This window comes from Pan troglodytes, chromosome 1 (genome assembly GCF_028858775.2).
Source record: "Pan troglodytes isolate AG18354 chromosome 1, NHGRI_mPanTro3-v2.0_pri, whole genome shotgun sequence".
NCBI classification, from domain to species: domain Eukaryota; kingdom Metazoa; phylum Chordata; class Mammalia; order Primates; family Hominidae; genus Pan; species Pan troglodytes.
In genome coordinates this window covers 80,659,750-80,679,863 of record NC_072398.2, presented here as the reverse complement: position 1 = coordinate 80,679,863, position 20,114 = coordinate 80,659,750, and the positions used below count along the sequence as shown (strand labels likewise).

At 44.3% G+C, this 20,114-nt stretch overlaps 1 protein-coding gene and 1 pseudogene across 1 annotated transcript in view; one reads left to right on the top strand and one right to left on the bottom strand.

Moving 5' to 3' along the window:
- LOC469572 (lymphotactin) overlaps window positions 1-20,114 on the top strand; it is a 207,105-nt gene that overhangs the window by 55,876 nt on the left and 131,115 nt on the right. The gene's annotated exons all lie outside the window — the stretch shown is intronic.
- Window positions 17,420-19,064, bottom strand: LOC129135466 (glutamyl-tRNA(Gln) amidotransferase subunit A, mitochondrial-like; annotated as a pseudogene).

Genomic DNA, 20,114 nt, shown 5'->3' with positions numbered 1-20,114 from the left:
CTCTGAGCCAAGTTAAAGGGGTTTTGCTTTTATCCTGAGAGCAATGGGAGGTCACCAGGAAGGTTTATGTAGTGACAATGTGTGTTTTGAAAAGACCACTCTGGATAGAGTGAGTGTGCAGAATGAATTGGAGGAACTCATCAGGAATGTGGGTAGATCAAGGTTCTAGGTGACGATGTTACCTGCATGTTGTATGGTGGGTTGTGTTCAAAAGAATCTGGAAGTCACTGCTCCAGAGACTTCTAAGGAAATGGATCTGTTCTGGGGTTCTAAGCCAATAGGAAGGAACTCAGCACTGAATGGGGAGGGACTAATACCTATCAGATGATGACTGAATCATTAACTGCAGTCCTGGGGCCTTGGCCATGGGTGGCTGAAGGTTTTCCAGGATGGTTTCACATTTCTGGGCTCAGAGACAAGTAAGCACCTCAAGCATCTAAGTCAATGCTGGAGCCAGGATTTAAATCCACATCTCCCAAATCCCAGGCTTGCTACCTGCAAAAAAGGGAAGAAGACACAAGTAGACAAATTTGCTTTTTTTTTTTTGGAGACAGACTCTTGCTCTGTCACCCAAACTGGAGTGCAGTGGTGTGATCTTGGCTCACTGCATCCTCTGCCTCCTGGGTTCAAGAGATTCTCCTGCCTCAGCCTCCCAAGTAGCTGCGATTACAGGCACGTGCCACCACACCTGGCTATTTTTTTTTTTTTTTTGTATTTTTAGTGGAGATGGGGTTTCACCATGTTAGCCAGGCTGGTCTCGAACTCCTGGCTTCAAGCTATCTGCCTGCCTTGGCCTCCCAAAGTGTTGGAATTACAGGCGTGAGCCACTGTGCCCAGCCCAAATTTGCTTTTGAGGGCTCATGACTGCCACATGGGGCCCATCCTTGCAGAACATGTTCACTGCCTAAGCTGTCATGGGTTGGCAATGACTGCATCAGGTCGAAGGCTTCTTTTTGTCTCCATGAAGTTCTTTTCCAAAGTCTTATTGGACCAGTGACAGTCTGCCCCATTTCAAGAGATTTCTAGGAATGAAGGCTCCCGAATCCTGTCTTTTCTACATTTCCTGTGTTGGGCAAAGACTTTATTAAGATGCTCCCATCCTGCATCCTTGTACCTGTGGATCAAGCTCAGGATCAGGGGCTTCTGAGAGTATTAGAGCTCAGACATTTGGGATAACGACTGTGTTCCAGGCACCCTGTATTTAGAAATCTGACAAAGAGTGATGATATGAGCTGTGGAGAGCTGGTTCCTTGGGTTGCCACAGAAACCAAATCGAGCTGAATTTAGCATTAAATTACAGGGTACTCACAGAGATGGAGTCAAACATTTGTCTACTACTGCTTTTTTCTTTTCTTTTCAAATTGAACCTTCCTGGCAAGTGGCAAAACACCTGTGAAGTTAAATGGGGGCAGCAGGTTGTGCTGTGCTAAAGGAGTGGGTGTTCTGGAAGCTTGATAAGTGGCAGGGACTTAGCTTTTCACCGAAAGCAGGATTGTTGCCCAAGCATCTCCCTCCAGGTCTAGGCTCCTTCTGAGGAAGGAGTACCTCGAGAGGATAGCACAGAGAATTGAACAGAGTCTGGAGCTATGGGTTCCAATACAGTTGTCACTAGCCACTTGTGGCCACTGAACACTTGCATTGTGACTAGTTCACACTGGGATGTGCTGTGAACATGAAACACAGGCCAGATGTCAAAGACCTTGCATGACAAGAACAATGTAAAGTGTCCATTAATTTACAAATATTGATTGCATGTTGAAATGATAACAGTTTGGATATATTGGGATAAATATGATTTGGTATTGAAATGAATTCCTCCTTTTTAAAAATTATTTGTAATATTGTTACTAGAAAATTTAGCATTATATTTGTGACTCACATTGTATTCCTATTGGACAGTCCTGGTTCAGACACTGTTGTTCTGAGGCTGGATTGATTTTCCATGAACTGAAGAAGTTGTTTAACCTTGTGATACTTCAGATTCTTGATCTGCAAGATGGCGGTATTAATGCCATCCCTAGCTTCTTCATAGACTTGTGTTGGAGATTCAATGCTGATGTGGGCTCTGTAATGCACTTTCCTAATTTCCCCTTTAAGGATGAGGTACTCACTCCCCCAGCTGTCAAAGTGTTGGCTGCTGAGGACTCAGCCAAGTCCCTCTTCAGGCATTTACCGTGGCTGAAGAGAGCCACCCATGATGAGCTGGGCTCTTTCAGATGAGTCTCTAAGATGCAAGTGGTTCATTCAGTATCAAGTACAAGCAGAGCCAGAGATCACCAGGAGCTACATGAGCAGGTGGCTCAGACCCCCACATCACCACTATTGTTTCCTCTCCCTCAGCAAGTACCCATGCCTATGGCTGCAGTGGAGGCTCCCTGATGAACAGCTGAGAGAGGAGAAAAAAGGTCAAGATGGGTCACAGATGGGTTGGCTTTGTATGTGGGTTCCAGTTTCAAAATGGACTGCTATGAACTAAAGTTCCACTTGAGGGTGTCCCTGAAAGAGAGAGATGAGAGGAAATTCTCTCAATATGCAGAGCTTTGGAAGGTAGACCTAGTCATTCTTCTGTATGGAAAGAGAAGTGGATTAAAGTACAAATATATATTGGCTCATGAGGAACAGTGAATGGCTTGGCTGGTTGGTCAGGGGCCTGGAAAGAAAAAGATCAAATGGCCGGTGTCAGGGGCTGGGGAAGAGCATGGGGATGGGCAATGGGAGTGAGAACAAAGCACTGGAGTCTATGTATTGCATGTTAATGCCACCTGACAGCAGCTATTGTGGAAGAGGCACCAGATAACCACATAGACCGAATGACTTTGCCAGTTGACATCAGCCAGTCTTAGTCTTCAGCCATTCCAGTGTCTGAGCAATGGGTATGAAGGTAGAACAGCCATGGTATTAAGGATTCAGGTGACAATGTGGTATACCCTGTAAATCAACCACCACTGTAGGGGGCTGTGCTGCAAAGGGTGGAATTCATGGGTCCTGGAATTGAGGGGTGAATGTGGGAGTGGCCCTGCTTACCATCCCTCCCAGTGACTCACGGTGGATCCTGTGCTCTCCATCCCCGCAGCAGACTCTGTGGGTCTAGAGGTGCTGGTTTCCAGAGGGAGAAGGCTTCCATCCAGGTATATGATAAGGGCCCATTATACTTTAAGCTGTCATTGCCATCTGTCTCTTCTAGCTCCTTGTACCAAGATATTCAGCAGGCAGGGAAAGGAATCTCCACACCAGCAGGAGCCATTGGCCCTGATATCAGCAGGATATCAGTGCTGCTGTTATTTAAAGAGGGCGGGAGATAATCTGTTTGGCATTCAGGGGCTACATTGGGGTGTCTCTTGGTACTCCCCTGCCCAATTTGAGGTAAATGTACAAATGTAGCAGCCATGGCCAGAGAACGGTGTGGTGACCAGGGGCTCAGTGTCCTCAGTGATGAGGGCTCGAGTCACCCCACCAGACATGTAGGCCAGCAGAAGCGTGGGCCAAGGGTGAGAGGACTCTGGAAAGGATAGTAGAGGAGTGGCAGCATAAGACTCAGTGGCAGCCTCAAGATCAGAGCAGTAATGGCGATTGGTCCTATTAGTATCCCACTGAGAATTTCCCCAGGTGAAGAGAGCAGCCAGAATAACAGTGAAGTTGCTCCCAGAAAGGGCACACTTGGGCTGTGAAGCAAGTGAGCTGGTGGTGCAAAGGGTGTGCTGTCCAGGATGCTGGGGTGTGCTGCCCAGATTTCCCACACAGAACCGAGCTACTTGTCCCCTGACTGCTGGGAGTATTGATGGATGGCCAACGGCTCCCTTCTGAGTCTGTCTATAAAGATTACCCCCAGTGGTTGGTGTGGAATACAAAGGCCTGGTTCCTTTGTCTTGATTCAGGACAACCTTGTGGCACATCCCAGCTCCCGGGCTTCCTGTAGGATTCATCTTCTCCTTCTGCCCAATCTTACTCCTCTCACTCCCTTAAAGATGTTATTTCTGAGAGCACTCCCCAGTAAACATCCTGCATACAAATCTCTGTCTCAGAATACGTTTCCTCGACCACCTAACCCAAGAATGATGTCCCAGTCACTGTATGGTGCAAAGCATGCTGAACTTGGCCTTGGAAGCTCTCGGTTCTTGTCAGGGCTCTGCCCTTTCATGGGTTGTCTGGCTGGCCCAGGTTCCCCATGTATGAGTTGGGGACAGCAAGGAAGGAGTTTGGACCAGGTGATCGAAGATCCCTTCCAGCTGTGACTTTTCATATGTGTGAAATGGACAGGGAAGGACGAGTTACATGAAAAGCTGGAATGATCTTTGTGAACACTTCAGATGTCCTCTACATGTACAGAAACTAAGCATCACAAGGGTGATGTGATTTTTTTCATGGCTTCCCTGCTAGAAAGCAGCAGAGCTGAGATTTGGACCCAGACTTCAGTCTGCCACGTTGTCTGGGTATATCCCCTTCACCATCTCTGAATCTGTAACATCACTGATTAGGGGCAAGGTGCAACAGTGGGTAGGACAGAATTTGAAGGTTGTTTAGAAGGTTCTGATCAACCAGCTGCCCCTGCTGCATGTCTCTGGATTCTGTTACCCAGCAGGCAAGGCAAGCAGTCACTACACTGGCAGGGGTCATTCACCCTGAAAACAAGGAGGAAATTCTGCTATTTACTTACCTCAGATTGCTAGGATGTTATAGCCTTTGTCCTAGGGCAGTGTTTCTCAAACTTCAACATGCAAATGAATAGCTGGGATCTTGTGAAAATATAGATTCTGATTCAGGAGGTCTGGGGTAGGGCCAGAGAGCTTGTATTTCTAACATGCTTCTAGGTATGGATGCGGCTGGTCCGTTGACCACATTTTGAGTAGCCAGGGGCTAGAGTGCAGCTCGCAAACTCTGGGTGCCTCAGAAACCCCTGGGAACCTCTTAAAACTACTCATCATCATAGATTCAAATTCAATAGTATAGGATGAGCATCTCTAATTTTAACACACTCTCTAAGTAATTAAGGTAACTGCCAACACTTGACAACTATGGTTCTATAGCAGTGACCTTCACAGTTGCAGCCAACATTTGTGTTCCTGAATAAGCTGAACAGGTATCACACTACTGCTGCATGAGGAAGGAGACACAACTCTAGCCTGAATCACTGGGGACACAGGTGCTGAAATACACTGAGTGTTCAACATGGGCTAGGCACAGATGACCACAGAAAAAACCCCTGGGACTTGCCAAAATTACCCTAAGAGGGTTATAGTTTTATGAAAACAATCAAAATACAGAAATAAAATTTGTGATTACTTATAAAAATTATTTCCAAGGTAGTTGTAACCTGCATAACAAGGAGCTTTATGTCTATCTCAAGGTTGATGGGCAGTCGATGGGTTACTTGTGAGTTCCACGTGAGGCCATTTCATGGTTTTTGCAACTCTGGCAAAATTGAGATTGAGATTGTAGACTTGGGATGCAGGAGCTGAGGGTCCTGCTTAAAAACACATTGCTTCATTCCCTGAGCTTCATTCTAGGGCTTGTCCAAGATGCCAATCTAGTTGGCATCAGCATTTTATACATGGCTTTCTTAGCCCATTTAGCGTGTGAATGGGTTCTTCGGTGACATTGGGTGGAGAAAAATAGACCTACCTTCCCTAACTGTCTCCAGGTGGCTCACCTGCTAACCTGCTTCTCAGAAAGACCCCCTTTCTCACCTCCCTGCTCACTACCAGCTGCCTGGCGAATGGACGTCCTCAATGCTTGGTGAGGGAGAAGGTTCTGCTGCCTCAGCATAGGGTGGGTTGGGCATGAGAGTGAGTAATGGAATGTCCCCAAGAAATCCACCCTCCCTGCCAAATGTGCGTGCCAACTTACACCTACGGAGAGTCTGGTTGCCTTTGCTTGTTCATCAGAAGAAAATAAGATGAACCCTGAAGGGAGATGCTGTTGGCAGGACAACCACCATGGCAGGCGTGGACTTCCCACAGGGCCTCTCAGTGCTAGGGGCTGGGGAGAGCAGTGCTGTCCTCAGGCAACCGACCTAGGACCTGCTACAGAAAGCCTCCTCTACTTGCTGGATTTACAACCCCAAGCAATTACTGCAAGTTGGGATAGTACAGGAGTGCAAGAGGCCTTCAGCACAGGCAGCCTGCAAGAAGAATGGAAGGCAAAGGGGCGGATTAATGGAGCCGAAGTCAGCCAGGACAGCAGCACTGGCCCCGTTCTCTAGTGAGAGAGGTGGCCCAGATGCCTGTGGACAAAGCTCCGTGGATGGGACCTGGAAGCAGAATGGAAGGCCTGGGTTTTGCTTTATGGCCACCTTTTTTTTGAAGTGAAATGATGAGATCTCTGGACTCTTCTCTTTCTCTCCCCCTGCATCTTTTCAAGGCATCTTTCCTCCTGGTACTCACTGGCACATCCCCCACAGTATTACTCCTTGTACTTCAGCTGAGCCCCTGCTACTTTCCTTGAAGATTTTTGTCCTTTATGTTCTATTCTCTTGTCATCAGGTTTGTTTTATGAAATAAATTACCTAATTAATTAAATAACCATCGACCATGGGCTTAATTTTTGCTCTATACCACTCTGGGGATTAAATGACCTCATTTAATCCTCAAATAAGGATTTTCCTATGAGTAAACACTTTTATTCTGGCCATTTTACAGATGAGGAGGATGAGGCAGACTGGTTATGTGACGGTCTGTGGCTGTGGAGCCTCCTCTGGTGGAAATCGTGGCACTGGTTTTCCTGTCCTTAGGCTGTAAAGTTGCAGCTCCACTCTCAAGATTCTTTTTTTGGGGGTGGGATGAGAGCAAAGATAAGTAGAGTTCACAATTGAGTATTTTCTTTTGTTTCAGGAGATAATCATTCAGAAAAACCTCAGGAAACTTTGTCAATTGCAAAAACTTGTATTTGTTATCTCATCTGTTTGCTGGTAGTGATTAGAAATAAAACTTTTGAAATATTAAGGGCTGATGTAATTTTTTTGGGGAGGTGGTGAACAGGAAAGAAGATACTAAGTGAGAAACCAGAGAGCTTGTGTCCTTTTCAGTCATTCTCGGGGAAACAGGACCCCTAAGAGAGCAGTAGATGATGACAGCTTTAAAAAGACCAGGAGAGTGGATTTGATTTCTGAGGCCCTTGAGAAGAAATAGGGCATGGGGAGCTAAGTCCCCAGATGCTTAACTAGCAGGAAGTCCTCCAAAAGGCTGCAAGAATTAATCAGGTATTGGCCTCCTTTCAAGAGACTTGGGTTCTAATAGGGGAGCTAACATTTGAACATATACAGCTATACTACAAAGGATAATGTGGAAGAGAGAGGGGACTGTAGCTGGGATCATAGTGGGTGAGATCAGCAAAGCAGTAGTGAAGAAAACTCTGTTGCAAAATTTCTACTGCGGGCAAAGAGAAAGAAATCTGAAATGCATAAATTCGATCCAGCCTTTACTTGGCGTGGGAGAAGTCTGTGTTGGGTCTAGAACGGGCCCGCTGTGTGACCTTGAGCATGTCTCTTTACATTCAGATCCTCAGCTGAACGACAAGCCTCTAAGGCTTCCATCTGTTCTAAGCTGGAGGGGAGAAATGAAACTGTAAGAAAGGAGAAGGATGCGTAATGCAGGGCTTGTCCAGGGTTTTCCTGGGAGAGTCACTGGTTCACAGTGTGACATGGGGTATCGGTACGAATTTCATAGGTGCCATTTTCTCCCCTCGCTGTGGAGAGCGGATCTCTTTAGGCACTGAGCCGCTTAGAACATCACTGCGGTTTTCATAGAAATATGGTCTTGCAGTCCAGAGACAGGAGGTGGCGCTCTTTCTCCTGAAACAGATTGATGTCTGCAGCTTGGCTTGCAGACTGTGCGGGGGATGCAAACTGAATAAGATCTCTGCAGTCTGAAGGCATCCAAGGAGACCCGGGCAAAATGGCTGGTCAGGACTGCCTGCCAAGTATAACTATTCCCTCACTTGAAGGCGCCCTAGAGGTGCCAGCTGTGCTTGGGCTGCAGCACCGACCAAGGTGAACACACACAGCCTCCTTTCCACAATTTTACCGTTAAGTTGCTGCATTTGCAAAGGAAAATCTTCATTGTCACAAATGATGACTGTATCTGTCTGGGCTTTAGATTGTGATAGGGAAGAGCCTCTCCATCTCTGTGTATGATAAGTATACTTATCACTTATTACATGGGAAGGTGAGCGGTCCAGGGTCCTCCCTGCCATTTTAGGTGAGACAGCATCCCAGGAGAATGAAGAAAAAAAAAAAAGGAAAAAAAAAGCAGGATCTGGGAGAATGTCTTACCTGGAGGACCTGGCTTTTACCTGGGAGATGTTGCAACTTCTCAATGAGGAAAAACCTGACATTAGCTCTCCTTTGAAGACATTAAAGAAAAGCAAAAACAAAACAAAACAAAAACAAACAAACAAACAAGAAAACAAAACCAAACAATTTCATAATGAAGTGAAAAGATCACTGGATTGGAATTCAGGAGTCTAGTAAGGCCACTTACTGGCTGTGAGACTTAGTCAGGTCACTTACCTCTGGTCCTCAGTCTTACTTTGATTTTCAGTAGTTATTGATTACTACTGAAAATCAAAGTGAGAAAATTACTACTATTGATTCAGTAGTTATTGATTAATGTCTCTTCCAGCACCACATTACATAGCATGTATATGTGTGTGTGTGTGTGTGTGTGTGTGTGAGAGAGAGAGAGAGAGAGAGAGAGTGAAGAGAGAGAGAAGAGAGGCAGGCTATCAAATAGAATAGCTTTTGGGGGGAAATTTGTATAAGGCAAGACAGAAACATACATTATTGGGGACTGAGGAAAGCCTTTCACTTTGATTTCCATTTCAATCATTGAAGCTCATAGTGACCATGCCCAGTGAAAATGCCATGCCATTTTCTTCTTCTGGGAGCTGAGATAGATCCCTCAGAAGTATCACAATCAATATATATATATGTACCTATGATCTCCATTCAGTTGCTAGAACAGCTGTGTGCCTTCCATCGAAGCCTCTCTTCTGGCTTCTGAGGTGGGGGGCAACTTCAACAAATCAGGTTCCAATGGGGAGAGAGAGGGAGCTCTTCCTTTGCTCCTGGGGCACTGGAAGCATGTGGTAGAGGTGAGGAGGGAGGAATCATGGTGGGGGCAGGAGGTGGTGTTCCAGGGACATGGGAGGAAACTGCAGTATTGCACTCCTACTTGATGGGCTTGGCCATTCATCAGCCATCATCAGCTGTCAACATGAACTGAGAACCTCCTGTGTGCAGGCTAGGCACTGGGGATGCCTCTGGAACCCCACGCAGTCTTTGCTGTCAAGGAGCTCACTGTCTCATCAAAAGAAAATAGATAGAGTCTGTTTTCCCTTTAGCCTGAACAAGCACACTTAGGCCCTAAGGGCTCAGAGGGCTCTCCTCCCCAATCTTCCTACCCCCTTGCCCAAGGTTTGGCTAGACACAGTCAGTAATAAAAAGGATGCTTTTCAGACCAATGGATGCAGCTTTGCATGTGCTTTGCCCAGTATGCAGATGGCTGTCAGGCCGCCCTATTGAGGATTCTGTTTGCAGGAATGTGCTCTGATTCCTTAACTATAGGCTTTGGGGACCAGAAGTGGCCAGGGACTTAAAGGCAGCTGAAGTGAAGCAGCTCTTCTGCACACTCATCAGCATCAGGCTTCAAGCTTCAGTGAGGCATGGACCTGAGATAACTGCAGTGCCCCAGGTGGGATGCTGCAGTGTCCTTGGGAATACCCGTGGCTGCTGCAGGACACACTGAGCACAGTGGGCCACGGTTGGGTCTGAGCTGCCAGCTGCAGGGTGAGCTGCTGACTCACTGCTGCAGCCGTGAGACCTTTAGCCACTGGAACAGCACGGGGAATTCTTTCTTACTTTAAAGGAGTATGTGATGGAGAGGAGGTCAATGGGATGATAAGTCAAAGTGTGAACCTAAAAAGCAGCTATAAAAATTTTCATAGAATTCTTGGGCAGAAATGTTTTTATCAGCCTTGGAAGAATGCAGTCATATTGGGGAAGTTATTCAATCAGTTGGTCAGCATGTATTAAACACCCATCGTGTGCCTAGCATTTATTGTGTGCTTAGATTATAAGGGGAAAATGAGGAGTAGAAGATGTTCCTTGCCCCACTTGGGGATTATGATAAGACTGGCACTTAGAGAGCCTTATTCTGTGCCAGACACAGCATTTGACGTGCGCTAGTTTATGTAATCTCACAGTAACACCATAACAATTATCGGTATTTTAATTTATTCTACTGTAAGTTGAGAAGTTAGGATTTGAACCACGTCAGTTCAAAGTCAGAGCTCTTTACCACCATGCAATTATGTTGTTCGAGAAGTGCACACAACTGGAGAACAATACAGGAGGATTCATGGTTAAGTGCTAAATCATATTTATAATACAAGCATTTATGATGAGTCCAGAATAAATCCCTATCAATCTGCAACCCTGAGTCAGCTGAAGTGTGTAGATTTGCTTATGTTTAAGCAAATATTGAGCCTGCAGAGCAAGTTTTTGAGAAGGTGGAGGGTCAGAATGAGCACTCGTAAGGTCAGGGAGTGGCAGCTGTGGGTACCATCAAAGGGATAGCATCAGGTGACCTGCTGTGAGTCTCAGGCCACTGCATGCCCAGAATGGTCCTAACTGTTGGGGAAAACACAGAAAGATAATTACACATATTTTTGCCCTTTGAGAATTTAGTCTGGTTGGATTTACCTGATCAATTAATCAACTTAGGAACTATTAGCAAAATTAGAGGAGAATGAGGTTCATAAGGAGTTGAAGAGGGCCCATGACCATCCCATTCAGTCTTTAGTGGGTCAATATTTGTGTTAGCAAGGAGACCATGGGCCTTTTACCAGACAATACTGACAAAGACTCAAAAGCTCTTAAATGTTCCTGTGGAGATACTGACTATACATCTGTGGCAGAGCTGACCAGAGCTACCTAAGCCCTCTGGTTTCAAGGATGAGAGATAATCCTGGGCAGCTGTCAGAGAAAAATCTCTCATGAAACTGATGAAATGCCTTTGTCTTTTGGCTGGTAGAGCTGATTTTTCCAGGGACACAAATGTGCCAACTCTCTGACCCAAAGCCCAATGTCTCATACACTTCTCAGGCACTCATTTGGGCTCATGGATTTAGGTTACAGTATCTCCTTTTCTCTCTTTCTCTAGTATTTAGCTAAGGTAGTGACTGATACTATTGACCTGATCCTACTTCTGCTTTGCCCATAGTTATTAATTTTTTTTGATCCCTTTCAGGGACTCTATAGACTTTAGCTGGCTGGCTGAGTTCTGATGGGGGTTTTAGAAGCTTAAACATTGTGAGGAAGATGAAGAAATGAATAAGATCAGGTAAAGATATCTTCCTGGACAATATCCTTTGGCAGAATGCCAGAAAAGTAACAGATGAGTTCAGGAAGACTTCAAGGGCAGCATCTGAGACCCAGACCAAATCAGGGTCCCAGAAACCATGGAGAAAGCAATCTCCGTGACAGCCAAGCAGAAGGAAACTTATCAGCTCATACCTGAAAGAAGTTGCTCTGGCACTGTTTTATGGGAATGGAATTATTAAGAAGGTGGGGGTGGGTGGTTATGGGCAACGAAGAATAGATCAAGCAAAAAAATTTGAGTTGAGGCAGGGATAACCAGAGAAGACTGATAACCATGTTGACTAGTCCCAAGCTAAAGAGAATGCTGAGGCTTAAATTATAATGATCAAGTTATGTTTCTTCTATTGAAAGGTCTCTATTCAGAGAAAATAAAGTTGTTTTTGAACTGGGAGTACCTGGCTGTACCTGTTCTGTACTGAAAGAGACCGAGCAAAGTGGATTAACACAGAAGAATAAAGGGGAGAAACCAGGGCCCAATAACCTGTTATTTCAAAGTAAAACCACCGCCTTTGCGTGGTGGTGATGTAGGATTCTTTCTGTGTGGTTAGACTCACTGAGCAGCTTTCTCTTTGGGGCTCTCCTAGGCCTATTTCCTGGTGCAACCAGTGACTGAGTGAGACCCATATTCCGTGGTAGCTAAGAATTGGCTCTGGGCATGGGCTGGAAATAGAGATACTTAGAAAATTGTTAATTTCTCAGCTGGGGGTGGTGGCACATGCCTGTGATCCCAGCATTTTGGGAGGCTGAGGTGGGCAGATTGCTTGAGGTCAGGAGCTCAAGCCAGCCTGGCCAACATGGTGAAACCCCATCTCTACTAAAAATACAGAAATTAACCAAGTGCGGTGGTGCATGTCTGTAATCCCAGCTACATGGGAGGCTGAGGCAGGAGAATTGCTTGAACCCAGGAGGCGGAGGTTGCACTGAGCCGAGATCGCACCACTGCATTCCAGCCTGGGCGACAGAGTGACAGTCTGTCTCAAAAAAAAAAAAAAAAAAAAAAAAAAAGAAAGAACGAAAAAGAAAAAAGAAAGAACGAAAAAGAAAATTGTTAATTTCTTCAATGCAGGGTTGTGTCTCACTCATCTCTTTATCCTCGGCACCTAAGAAAGTCCCCAACACATCATAGTAAGCCAGTTATATATGTTTATTGAGCCATTTTAAATGATTTGTGTTTTGGGATTGGCTATGTGGAAGATAAAAGATCTAAAAGACAATGTCCTGTTTCTGTTGCCTCAGAAGTATTTCTCAGATAATAAAATATTGGCAGATTTCTGATGATTCTCAAGAAAGCTGGGAAATAGAGCTGAAAAACATGGAGGATAATAAGTTATCCCAGGAATAGAAGAAAAGAAAGTCCCTTCAAGAGAACTTATTGAGGTTTTGGTTTCTCCAAGGATAGTGTGGTATAAGGAGGCAAATTGTTGGAGCAATGTTTGCAGGAAATGTTTTCTCAACATATGAGGTGTTTGTCAGGTGGATGAGGACAGTGTGTGCAGGACGGATGTGGTACAAAAAAGCCCAGCCAGGGAACTTCCTGGGGTGGCTGTTGGTGGGTTGGTTGGGAGTTGGTGTAGCTGGGGCACAGGTGAAAGGTGGAGATGAGACTAAAAGGGCTACAGCTGTCGGTAGTATGATTCCATTTTCCTTCTAGAAAGATGACCGTGGTGGGGTGGCTCACGCCTGTAATCCCAGCACTTTGAGAGGCTGAGGCAGGCGGATCAGGAGGTCAAGAGAACTAGACCATCCTGGCCAACATGGTGAAACCCCGTCTCTACTAAAAATAGAAAAATTAGCTAGGCGTGGTGGCATGCGCCTGTAGTCCCAGCTACTTAGGAGGCTGAGGCAGGAGAATCACTTGAACCCAGGAGGTAGAGGTTGCAATGAGCCTAGATAGCGCCATTGCACTCCAGCCGGGGTGACAGACTGAGACTCCGTCTCAAAAAAAAGAAAATACCAGAAGGAGGCCAGGCGTGGTGGCTCACATGGCTCACATCGGTAGGCAGAGGTTGCAGTGAGCCGAGATCGCGCCACTGCACTCTAGCCTGGGCGACAGAGCGAGACTCCATCTCCAAACAAACAAACAAACAAACAAACAAAAAAACAAAAAAAAAAAAAAAAAAAAGAAGAAAGAAAGACAACCCTGGGCATAGTGTAGAAGAAGGAGAGGGGAAAGAAATGATGGGGAGGCAGCAGGTCCAGGTAGGATTCAACTGCAATAACCTGAGTGATAGCTGATAAGAACCTGAGCTGGCACAGTGTCAGCTGGCGGGAGAGGAGTCAAACTGGGAAATGAGAGGAGTTGCACAAGACTGAGCTTATCAATTGTCTGGGGCTGGGGATGACGGAGCAGAAAGAGTCTGGGAAGGTGAACGTTCAGGGTTTGAGGTCCTGCTGCAAGGGACAACATTCTTTGAAATGTTTTTATCTTAAACATTCATGCAAATTTCTATTTTTTACTTAAAAATGTACCAATGTTTGCATTTCTATGAAAATAATATGTAAAACAAGTTTACAGACCGAACTTTCCTTTCCAAAGCTTCAGAGAAAATGGACATGTAAGAAAACTGCACCATGGTCGTGTGTGTTTTCTGATGCTCCCAGCAAATACCCCTTTTGAAAAGAGTGGAAGTCTTCCATGATCTGGCAACATCTCCCCTTGTAACCTTCGTTTTGGCCAAACTGATCTATTTACGGTTAGCCTTCTCATGAATATTCTACTTCTCTGGTTTTGTATGTTTCAGATTTTCTGGTGCTTCTCCAGGCCATCGTCCAGGGCCAACTGAGATACTGCATCCTCCCTCCAGCCTTCCAGAACTATGAACCCCTTCTAGCTCCTTTCTCTGAAATTCAGCAGACTTGTTCTGCGCTGCTTTTATAATTTAACGGTAGATAAAACCATATGTAAAAAGAGCTTAAAAAAGTATTGTGACTATTATTATTATAGTGCTTCAAGGTTGTATGTTTTGTTTTTTTTCAAGCAGATTTTAAGTCCTAGAAGTCAGGGACTATGTCACTGATGTCTTTGTTGCCGCACTCAGCTCAACATATACTTTTTGGATAGATGGAGTCATTCTGTATATAGAAAACAAACTTATATTCAAGTAGAGGGAACAGATGGTAACTTTTTTCCCCCAGAATATATTTGTGACTTTAAGTTGAATGTTTATTCCCATTAAATAAACTATTTTATTTCCTCTGTAAAGCAAATTTAAATATCAGAAAGCCAGGATATCTCCTCTCTTTATGTTTTCTCCTTTGATGTGACAAGTAAAAGGTAGGGCTTGGGTCACCTTAGGTGGCTGTGATTCTGATATTGTGCAAGTGCAAGCACTTTTTCTGTCAAGCCTGCCTGAGCCCAGTTCTTAGCTTTTAGGCAGACATTTCCCTGCTTGCAAAATCAAAAGCTAAGAGAAGTATGATGGGAAATTGCTTTCTAAAGACACCCATGCAGAAGCTTGTGGCTTTCGTGAAGGCCTCCTCTCCTTACACTAGGTTGGGTATTTCCACCATGTCACACTTTATTGTTAGTGTTGATGGCCTGGGTTCCCCAATAGTGGAAGCTCCCTGGGGGGATGTCTGTGTCTTATAAGGCAAAATCTCATCAAAGAGTGTATTGGAGTTATTTCTTGAGAGAACATACGAAGAGAAAACTGGAAAATGTACCAGAAGGAGGTAGAAGGAGACAAAGATCATTTGACACTTTTTCAGTCCACTATAGGTCTGAATCTGGTAATTATGGGTTGAGAAAATGGAGAGAAAAAATGCAGAGAATTTCTGGTGAGGCTGTTGATACAAATAGAAAGGCTGAATGAGGGAAGTCAAATAAAAAAAAGCAGAAAAGTATGGAACAAATGGATGAGGCTATGCTTTGGAGGAATCAAAACATAGTATATCAGTTAAGTGACTTTAGATTCAGAGAAGAAAATGGAGTCTTCTGAGTTCACTTCATCTCCTTTCATATCATCCTGGAACCATGTTCCAACTGGCAAGGCACTAGTTATCTACTGGATCTCTAAATCCTTTAGGAGGTGAATTTAACCTCCAAAATGTGCTTTGAATTGGTGGTTTCTTCGCCATCATTATTATCGACGTCCTATGGCTGCCGTAACAATTTACCACACACTTAGTGGCTGAAAACAATACAAATGTATTATCTTATAGTTGTGTAGGCTAGAAGTCTGATATGGATCTCATTGGGCTAAAATGAAGGACTTGGTAGGGCTGCATTTCTTTCTGGAGGCTCTAGGAGAGAGAATCTGCTTCTTTGCCTTTTCCAGTTTTCAAAGGCCATCTGCAGTCCTTGACTTGTGGCCCCTTCCCCTATCTCCACATCCAGCAATGTTACAGCTCTCTGCCTGGCTTTCATGATCACATTTCTTTCTCTGATCCTTTTTTTCTGCCTCCCTTTTCCACTCTTAAGGACCCTTTGATTACTTTAGGCCACCCAGATGGTCCAGAACAGTCTCCATATTTTAAGGTGAGTTAAAAGTTTCCATCTGCAACCTTAATCCCCGTTTGCCATGCAGCCTAATGTAGTCACAGGTGCTGGGAATTAGGGAGTGGACATCTTTGGTAGGCGAGGCTTTATTCTGCTTACCACAATCCTTGGTCACCATTATCCTGACCTGGATTGCTGCAAAGCCTGAGCTCTGCAGGCATCATACAGCCAGCAAAGAGCAGAGCCAGAATGTGAATGCAGGAGTCAGGCTGCCTGCATTCATTTTCTGGCTCTGCCATTTGCTGGCTGTATGATGGATGTTAGGAAGGCAAGCCTGTCTCAGCCTCAGTCTCCTGTTAAAGGAGGACACTAATTGCACCTACCTCATGGGTTGTTATTGTTGTGAGGATTAAATATATACCTGTCACACAGGGAGCACTGTGTTGGCAATTGTTATTATTGTTACTGTTACTAGCTAGTCTCCTGGCCTCTACTCTCAACCCTCTCCACTCTATCCATACTGAAGCTAGAGTGATCTTTCTTAAACACAAGCTGATCATATTCTTCCTTTTCATGCTATGAAAATCATTTATGCTATGGTGTTTGCTCCCCAACCTCTCTACATTGAGTCATATTAGGCTATTTGAAATCTGTTGAATGGGGCAGATATTTCACATCTCTGTGTCTTTGTACACAGCACTCCTTTTGCCTGGACTTCCTTCCTCCCCTTGACTCTGTGTCCAACTTCATTCATACTTCAGAGCCAATTCTCTGAAATCCTGGGCAGAGCTGATTACCAACTGAACTCTTCTGCACCAGCTACGTATCTGTGCTCCACACCACTCACACCCGAGTGAGCCACACTGGCCTCGTAGCTTCTGCCTGGGGTCTGGCACATACTAGATACTCAAGAAAAGAGTGTTGAGAGCACTGTGCCGGGAATTTATTCTTTGCAATTTATTGGAGTGTTTTCCTCATGAATTTTTTTCTGGTGTCTCCCTTCCCATGCTGCCAGAAGCATCCATTTGCCTCAAGGAGGAATAGGGTTTCTATAACAGGAATGCAAAATGAAAACTATCTAGCTTTTGATGCCCAGAGTAGGAATTATTTTAAAACATCTTTTAGTTTTTTTTTTTTTTTAATTTAATAGTTTTGTGAAACCAGGACTTGCCAATTAGAAAGGGCTTTTCAAAACTTCTTTGGCCTTTTTAGTGTATTAAAAGCCAGCTTAGTCGAACTAGGTCTTAGAGATTCTTCTGTAGCATAGAGGGGACACCGTTTTCTGCAATTAACCTGGGCATGAAGTTTTGTTGCCCTGAGAAGAAGAAAGACAAGTGGCAGAAGAGCATTCCAGAGAGGAAAAGAAGTGAAAATCTCCCCCTTGAGTCCTGATGAATTTTGGGAAGGAGAGAAGACATGGGGTGGTGAGAATCTTGCATCATGCTTCTACCTGGTAGATGTGGGAAAGCCAGAAGCAGAGGACATTTACATTTTCCTAGTTTCCTTTCAGGACTCTGGGAGAAAACTGCCTTGGAAGATATTCCTTATGTCATATGGAACAGTCATGTTAGAGCAAAGCAAATGGCGAGCTACGGTTAAGCAGAGGGGGAATTTGAGCTCAGCTTCTACAGGTCTTCCTCTGCTCTCAGGTAGAATGAGAAGAATCCAGAAATTTCTTCCTGCCCTACTGAGTGATGTGCCCTACTGAGTGATCATTGATGAACAATCATCCATGAATTCCTGAAGTTGAATAACAGGAAACTGTACTTGTTTTTCAAACCACTTGGCTACTGTAAGAAGCTGCTGGTCACAAAATGCATGTTCAAAAAACCGCAGTCCTACTGGCAACCCTTGGTTTGAGAGTGCAGCAGGGATACTCACTGCTGGCAATCCTGCCATATTTACAGCTTGTGTAAAAATATAATTCTGGGAACTTCATGTTCTCTTGTCTACTTTGATGAACTCCAAATATGGTACTGCCTCACTTAAGATGGTGGGAGTTAGGAAGACGTCTACTCCAGAGTTAAAAGCATTTGCAAAGTCATTAACAATGAGACGTCGCACTTTTCTGTGCTTTGATGAAATAATTTTCCCAGTTTTCTTTTAATAAGAAAAGGTTTCCTGAGAGAATTCTTCCTCTCACCACATCATTGAACGCTTCTTGTCTGGTTGACGCATACATGGCTTCAACCATGGGTGGACACACTGAGTGGGCACATCAGTGTCACATCTGTGACTACATTGTAGCCCATCAAGTCTTGCCATATTTAATGCCACTCCTGATGTGCACGATACATGATAGCAGACAATTGAATAACTGGTGTGAGGAATGGATACTTCAGTTACTTTGGCCCCTTCAGACTCAAAGAGGTCAGCAGCTTTGGACCAAAAAGACTGTACTTCACTTAATAATTCTGGCACAAGATATTCCTTTGGAATTTCTATACATAGTTTGCTCACATCTGCCAAACCAAATAAATGGTTTAATAGGGTCCTATACTGTGGTACAATCATTGGTGTCATGTCCAGCCTGTACACTCAACACAATTGCTGCATCATCCACACATCTGGTTAAGATTCCTGGCACATCCATCAAATTCACCAGGAGAATGAGACCATAATGGGAAACTAAACCATAGCTTGGTTTGAAACCAACAAACCTGCAGTGGGCAGCAGGATTTCTGGTCGATCCTCCAGTAGCTGATCCTAAAGCCGACATAGCAGCCGCACTCCCACCTGAGCTTCCTCCAGTTATCAGCCAGTCTGAATCTTCATTCTTGCTGTGGGGATTCTGCTTCCTCTTTTCTCTATATTATTTTGAATAACTCAGGGGTTTTTAACTGGTCCAAACACACCATCTGTTCCTCCAGATCCAATAGCAAACTCATCTAAATTTGTTTTTCCTATTAGTAGAGCTTCCTGATCCAACAACTTCGGAACTACTCTAGCATTATAAGGTGGTACATAACCTTTCAGCATATTTGATGCACATGTTGTCTCAATGCCAGATGTACTAAAGGTGTCTTTTACTGCAATAGGAATTCCATCTAAATCCCCAAGTGACTGTTCATGCTTATATCTCTTTTCTGATTCTTTAGCTTGTTTTAAGGCCACCTCTTCTGATACAGTAATGTAGGCATGTAGAAACTTGGTCTTCTTGATAAGAGAGAGACATTTTTGACAGAGCTCTGTTGGGGTAATCTGGCCTTGTTTCAGTGCTGCAGAAACTTCTCAGGGGGTCCGGCCCAGCATGGTCCTCGTGCCCAGCCTGCCACCACAGGGGCCAGGCAAGGAGGAGAAAGAGGTCACCAGTTGCTAGTGATATTACATGGGCGCAGCCATCTTTAATCGTCACTGTGGGATTCTAAAAATTTTAAAAGCCACCTAAAGAGTGTTCCCAGTTTGCAGCAGGGTTATAATTCAAAATGTCACTTGCAAGTTGGTTATTTGGAATTCACAGGGGATATCTCTACATAGAAATAGTGTACTTACTAGTGACCAGGTTTCTAGCCCAAGTATAACTTAAAATGCAGCTGAAATAGAGCATATTTGAAATAAATAGTTGAAGATCATAATGGTACAATGCCAAAGTTTTTAAAAAAAAATAACAAAAAAGAAATTAAACTAAACCACGTTTATTTTGAATAGACTTTGAGGGAAAACACATTTAATTAAAAAGGGATAAGAAGTATACGAAGATCCTAAAGAGGATGTCTCAGCGACTTTCAGGGTTTCACTGGTTCTTTGTAAATCTGATTTTCACTTGAATGTCTACAGATTCCCCTTTTCTTGTTATTGCTGTTTCTCAGGCATCAATCTTGTATATTGACTATGAAAATAGATTTCACATTTTTGGGTGGGAGGGGAGACTGGGGAGAATTCCTGTTATGTTCCAGGCCTGGAATCACTTGAGATACATCAAGGGACAAAACAAAGTTTCTGTTTCTGAGAAATTTTCTTTCTTCTGGAGCTATTCAGACACCAAACTAATGAAAGACAGATATATCATAAAATATCAAGTAGTGATAAGTGCTTTGAAGAAAAAAATTGGGGTAAGAGATGAGATTTTAGATACACTAACAAAGGCAAATCTCTTTGAAGGAGCTGCTGACAGAGTTCCTCAAAGAAGTAGGGAGTAATCAATGTGGCTCTGCAGGAGGAAGGATATTCTAGGCAGAGAGAAGTGAAGCTTAAAGCCCCATGCATAGGCAGGTTTCAGGAACAGCAGAAGACCAGTGTGAGTTGGGTAATGTGGCAAGAAGACAGCATAAAATGTGGGGTCAGGGAGGTCGGACAGCCATG